The sequence below is a fragment of the Castanea sativa genome, chromosome 7 (assembly GCF_040712315.1).
Source record: "Castanea sativa cultivar Marrone di Chiusa Pesio chromosome 7, ASM4071231v1".
Classification (NCBI taxonomy): Eukaryota; Viridiplantae; Streptophyta; class Magnoliopsida; order Fagales; family Fagaceae; genus Castanea; species Castanea sativa.
In genome coordinates, this window is record NC_134019.1 from 25,161,849 (window position 1) to 25,168,892 (window position 7,044).

The window sequence follows — 7,044 nt, forward strand, 5'->3', positions numbered from 1 at the left end:
ATGTAAACAAAATCTCTAACACCAAACACAAGTAACATTATAAGAAAAATATCTCTCCCTCTAAGAAAAATAATAAGACAACCCACAATTGATCATTACTCCCCCGAAGAATGAGCAACACTAAGGCTAAATAAGAATTTTAACTCCAATTCTAAAAGTTGATTCAGAAGCAACCTTATAGAAATGCTCAAGAGATCTATGTCATTAATAAAAATTTAGAAAAACCAATTTTAATTCTCTTTCCTGTAGGAGAAATCATCCAACTTTGCATATGAGATTCAAAACGAGTTGTGTTGCTAGTTAACCCAACCCAACCCAACATTTCAACAAGTCAAGTACAAGTTGACCCATTTTCCCTACTGGTCTAAAAACCTCAAGTCGGGTCAAGTTAATGGGTTTAAATATAAGGGTTTGGCTTACCTTCAGTAAATTTTTAATTGGACATGTCTTTTGTTCTAAATATATAATGGCAAATGGTAATGAAATTTAATCCTCACCTTTTATTTAGTTAGTGGGTGATGTGATAGTCTCTCATTAAAACAAAAGGAGATTCCTTTTGAAAAAATATTGAAAGTAAGTCAAACCCTAAACAAAAAAGTATCTTACGCATCAAATATATGTAGAACGTGTCCTAAAAAAAAAAAACTGCCACCCACACAGAATAAGAAATGTCAAGGGAAATTCTTGGATGGTCTTGGACTACAGCCAATAGAGAAAAGACCTGTAACTAAAAATGTATGATGTCAATTTACATGCCACGTCATTTCAACAAATCCACAAATTTTAACATCGTTAACCTGTCCTCAGTTCAAATTTCAAATTTCATTTGGGAATTGAATTGGCGGGTCAGTGAGAGCTTTCACAAGTTAAAAGCTTTCAAATTTCATTATTTTTGGAAATTCTCTCTCTCTCTCTCTCTCTCTCTCTCTCTCTCTCTCTCCTCGCTTTTCCTGTTTCTCTCTCCCTTTGAGATATGGAGCTCTCTGTTCATCATCATCAGTCATCACTACGGCTATCTCATTGGTTTTTTATTTTTTGAAGATTTCACAAGACAACACTTCAGCTTTGTTTCTATTTCATTTGTCCCTGCCCATACAACTATCTCACTGTCATTGTCATCATATGAATTTTGGATTTTGACCTTGAATGTGAGCCACCCAAGTGATAAATCTTTTAGTTATTTTACTTGATAAATTTCAAGTCTTTTAGTTTTTTTTTTTTCTTCTTAGCTCTCAATATTATATGGGTTAAGTTCTTGTTGGTTTCTTTTGTTTAATATTAAATGGGTTTAGCTTTAATCGTGTTCCTTTAGTGGCACTTTGTTGGACTTTTAGGTTTTGTAAAACATGATATCTGATATCAGATTCGATTTATAATTTAACTTTATTGATTATTAAATACGAGGAATAGTTTTAGTTTTTGCTTCCTATATAAAAGAAAAAAAAAGTGTTTTAGTCTTGTTGGATTTGATCCGATCAGAAATCTTTTGGAAGTGGGTGGGATCAAAAGTGCTAGATTTAGGCAAAGCATCAATCTTCCACAAGTTTTTTTTTTTTTTTGGGGGGGGGGGGGGGGGGGCATAGAAAGTGTTTGTTAAATTGCTTCATAGAGTTTTGGTTTGTCTAAACTTGTTATGGCTTTGTATCCATATTTACAAGGTACATTATTTTAAAAAAAAATTGTGAAATCTGATATATTGAATAATTTATTTCTTAAATTGAAATAAGTTTATGAATTTTTTTTTGAGTCCTATATCATGTAAACAAATTACAATATTTCATTTTTCTTTGTCATTTTAGTTTTGATTGTGTTTTATTCCATAGATCTTCTTAGAGACTAATTTTTACTCTCTAATGTTGTGAGGAACACAATGGATTAATTTGCAAACCCATTTGATGTCATAATACCACCCTGGTTATTTAACTTTGTGAAGTTCAACTTTTCTTTGTTTTCTGATTTTGATAGACTTGATGTTGGAGGCTTCAACATGGTTGCAGCTATTGCACTATACCATCTCAATCTATTAAGTAAAGTTGCTGGACTAAGTGGCTCGCTTCTATTATGATTCAAACAAGCCTAATTGGCATTCAACAAGGGACTCTAGGCTAGCTAAGAATGATAAGGATAAACAACATCAATTTTAATATGAATAGTGTAAATATCTTGCAGCAACAACAGAATGGACAGATGACTAGAAAGGTCAATAAGCATGAGTGTTAGTTATCCAAGAGAGTTGTTAGTAGTCTATTGGTATTAGAATTTAGCCAATAAATTCCTTTATAGGTAGTTTTTTTCAAATTGAGTTATTATAGTTTATTTTTGTACTTGTATATATTTTAATATTTGCTCTTGGATATTGTCAAGTTGCCGTTTACAAGATGTATGTCCTCTTGCAGAATGTATTTGACATTATGGTAGATTGCTCAAAGAAAATTCATGATTTATTAATTCCTAAACCAAGCAAAATCCAAGAAAGTCTCACAAGCATTGGCTATTAGTTTCATAAGGATTGATTTTAGATTTTTAAAAAGCCTAGCTAATCAATATCCATATGAACTGCAATTGCAACCACTCAACAATGCCATTGCAATGCAAGTTTGGGTACCTTTAGAGACAGCTCCTACACCAGATTTCACAAAATTGAAAAAAGTAGCACCAAGCCTTCGTTTGGATACAGATTATAAATGAAAATTATTTCACTATTCAACTTATTTTCGCTACTATTCATGAGCCCTATTGCACCTTTTGGTACTATTCATGGGTCCCATTGTACTATTTCAACTAACTTTTACCTTTATCTATAGTACTTTCAGTAATAAGTTTTCAATTTCAACAAAATAAGCAGTATCCAAACAGACTCCAAATAAACATTTTTAATTCATTTCCCTTCAAATGGCATACAGTGCACAACAATGCACAATTCAACTGATGATAAGCACCCAACTAAACATAAACTTGCTAACAACTAACTAGCAAACAATCTAATCGTATCCTACAATTCCAAAAGTTTAGGAAATAAATTATTAATTTCTATCTCCAACTAACAAATCCTATTGACAAAGCCCAACCAACCTTCAATCTTGAACTAATCACTTATCCATCTCATCCAAAGCCAATAATGACAGCTCCTTCAAGTTCAATTTGCTGATCCTCATCCTTGCTCTTTTACTCATCCTCATCTTCATCCTTGGCATATTGAGATTCCCTCTTTCCAAGCGTCTTCCAAGTTTGTCTAAATCATAACACAAAATCATTATGTTAATGTTCATCAATTAAAATCTATTGTCTAACAACTTCAAGGTAACCTCTATCCCGTTTCCACCATTGCACACAACTACACAAGTATCCATCATTAAAATGCACACAAGTTAGCTAACAATAAAGGCTTGTCAATCTAACTCTATTTAATAAAATTATAAAGTTCAATAGTAAAACAGGCAATAAAATTATAACACTAAAGATTTTTTTATGGTAAGGATAATTGGAACTTCATTCAAGGCATAAAGCCAATATCCGAATAGCTAGGTATTCAATGACACCTCATTAATAGCCACAGGATTGGATTCTTTCATTTTCCCTCAATTTCTCAGCAACTAACTAGAGTACAAAGTAAAATTGAATTAAAAAAAAAAAGTTACACTAGTGTTGGAAATCATGTCAGTAATAAATAATTTTCTTATTAGTTAAAAAAAATGGTCCCCAATTGAAAATATGTCTAGACACTATTGCCCATGTATGTATGCCAAGAAAGCATTGTGGGAAAATCAAAATTTTGCAAGCAACCAAAAAACAAAAGCAAATGAATGAGATTTCAAACACAATGCTCAAGAGTTCACATGATAACATGTCCAAGAATGAGTCTTGATGATTTAACTGAGCTTCTCTCAAGGGAATAAACAAGTTTCATGAAAGGTCTATAGTCAAATTCTTTACAGATGACCAAGTTTTTCCTTGAAGCATTTTATCAAACACTTACAGTATAGAAGGAATATACATAAGTTGTGATATCCATTGGCCATGAATTTCTAAAAACCCAAGACAAATATCATTCAAGATACACATTCCATCAAAGACTTAACCATAGTCATCAAAAAGATCAACATGGTTATCAAAAAAAAAAAATCATCAAGAAACCCATGTCAGGAAATTTCAAGGGCCAAGAAAATCGGAGAAATTCATCATACCAAAAGAAAGGGAAAGTAGACTCACCCCATTCATTGCTTGAAAGATTTGTGATTGCTTAAATCTTGGACCAAGCATTATTATCATTTGTTGGAGGAATAGGTTTTTGGATTGCCAATCAAAGCATCTGTCCAGCCATAATAAGGAGGCCATAAATTATGGAGAGGAAATGGGAAGGAGGCATGCAGCAATGAGCGGGCAGTGCCGAGGTTGCCATCATTGTTGAGTGGGTAGTTGGAGACGATGGCAATTTTGAGAGAAATACATTTTGTTTGGCATTTGGGGAAAATGATTCCGAGGTAGAGGAAAACGTATTTTGATATTCCATGAAGCAAATTTGAAAAGTTTTCAAATGCGAATACCCGCCCTTTTACATCTCAAATTTGAATTTGATAATTTGGATGTGTCTCAGAATTCCGTTATGGAGTGTTATGACATGGCAGATAAGCTTACCTCATCAATTTTCAATGAGGTGTCTTATGTTTATTGGTTGGGACTACAAGGCCAGCATGCCAACCTTGTAGTCCCAGGCCACCTAAGAATTTTTCCAATTCAAAAGGATTGTTTGGTACATATGGGTCCGTTTGGATAGAGCTTATTGCTGAAAATTGAAAACTGAAAACTGAAAATACTGTACTAAAATAATTTTTAAATGTGTGAATAGTACCGTGGGTCCCATTTTTAATTTTAAAAAATCTGAAAAGTGAAGTTTGTGGGTCCTGTGAACAGTACACGGGACCCACAAATTTGCTGAAAGTCAACAAAATCGGCTACTGTTCATGCACAGTAGCATGAACAGTAGCCACTTCTCCTGTGAAACGCGTGAAGCAGAAGGAAAAAAAAAAAAACGCTGAACGCAGACGCTTCTTTTTTCATCCGTAGCCAAACTCAGCCATAAATCCCTCCACGTTTTGCATCTGGCGATTATGCTCTGTGGCACCCACAACTACAATTGCTACAATGTCATGATTCCACCAATAAAAAAAATAATTGCAAATTTTGAACCAACCACCTGTCCATACCAAAGTATCAAACCATGACTCCGCATCATAGGACCTGCCCTTCAAAGCTACATAATAAAGGATGGTATTATTGTAGAGACAACTAATAAATAAACATATGATCAAAAAAATGGTTATACACATGCAGATTACTTATTTTAAATAAGAAAATTAAGAGAAGACATAATTCTTGAAACACAGTCTTGGTCCGGTGTTACTGCTAAAGTGAGCTTTTTTTTTTTTTCTTTTTTTTTTTTTTTTCAAATCTACATGCTTAGGTTCAATTCCAAACAACCATCAATAGTGGATAGAAAAGGTTTCAAGTGGATAGTAAAGGATTTAAGAGGAGAAAGAATTCTCTCCTTTTATGTAATCTAGGAATTTTTTTTTTAAATCTTCTTCCTAAATGTATATATTAGGCACATTTTAACTGCTTTCATTTCAAACTGTAACAATTTGTTGCAAAAAGATATTTCCTTGTTAGGAATTCAAAACATTTTTCTCTAACTATGTTTCTTTCTCGTGAAGATAGAGGAATCAATGTACCACTTAATTAAATAAAGGGAAAAATTTAACTGATGCCTTACAGATATTAGTTTAGAAAATATTTTTAGAAGTTTTTTTTATGGGGAAAAGAAAAAAGCAACTGAATAATTTTTTGATAGATATATTCATTTCCCATGAAAGTGATATCAAATTTTTTTCTAAAATGACCCATCAACAAATACCTTAAGGATATTTATTAACTAGACCCTTAAATAAATGATGAAACTCTTTATTTGATCCCTAAAATTTATTATTGTTGCTGAAACTATGGAGTAAATAAAGAAATGTAGGAAATGCAAAAGCAATGAGAGAATGAGAGAGAAAACACAAGGGAAATGGGAAAACATTTTCAGGAAAATATTTGTCTTCAAAACAAATGGAGTGTTAAATTCTTTTCTATATTCAAATGTCTACGGCCATTTTTATCCACTTATGCAAAAAAAAAAAAAAAAAAAACAAACAAACAAACAAACAAACAAACAAACGCAAACATAAACATTTTACCTCACCAAAAGTCAATTTATCTATTTTATATAACCACTTTTTTAACACATAATACATCATATTCTTTATTTTACAATGCATCATATTACAATAATCTTACTTTAATGCTACTATAGGAGAGAGAGGAAAGACTTTTTTTCATTTTTTAGGATAGAACATAAAGAGAATAAAAAAATATTAAAAATATTTATATAACCACTTTAGCAAGCTGTAAAAATTTATGAAAAATGCCTCATTTGGGTGTTTTTGTGCTTTTTTTTTTTTTTTTTTTTTTGTGAACAATATCATGTATTTGCATATGTGGGTTTCATAGTATCCAATGAGAATGATCTAAAGATTGGTCCCCTTTCATGTTTAACATAGCAGCTTAACCCAATTTCCAGTTGTTTCATTAGTGGGCTATATTTTAAAAACGGTCCAAAAAATTCAAACCTAACTGGTGCCAGTTATCCCTACTCATCATACATGGCTAGCCACTGGCCACTTTTGGGCCCTTCAAGATTTACATTCATTGGTATAAACACCAAAATTGAATTAAATAAAGCTGTAGTATATCTTTTATTCTGAAATAAAATTAGGTTAGATTAAAAATTTGAAAACTTGCCACAGCTTGAAGAGTTTAAAAGTGAAATTTGGATATTGGGTATCCATCTTTGAAGAAAATAATAAGATAGAATTGACGCAGAAATATTTCAATACTTTGTTTTCTATTTTTACAATTGAATAGAGAAAAGTTTGACTTGCTAGTAATGACCTTCTGCTTTGGTGGTAGCTCCACGGAACTATTTGAACATTTCTTTGATATGAATGA

The 7,044-nt window shown here is 32.1% G+C and overlaps 1 long non-coding RNA gene across 1 annotated transcript; it reads right to left on the reverse strand.

Moving 5' to 3' along the window:
• Positions 1-2,858: 2,858 nt before the first annotated feature.
• On the reverse strand, positions 2,859-4,472 carry LOC142605356 (uncharacterized). The gene is made up of 2 exons (XR_012839016.1): positions 4,210-4,472; positions 2,859-3,232 (listed from the first exon to the last, which is right to left on the reverse strand). It is a non-coding gene; the product is annotated as an uncharacterized LOC142605356 (long non-coding RNA).
• Positions 4,473-7,044: the final 2,572 nt, after the last annotated feature.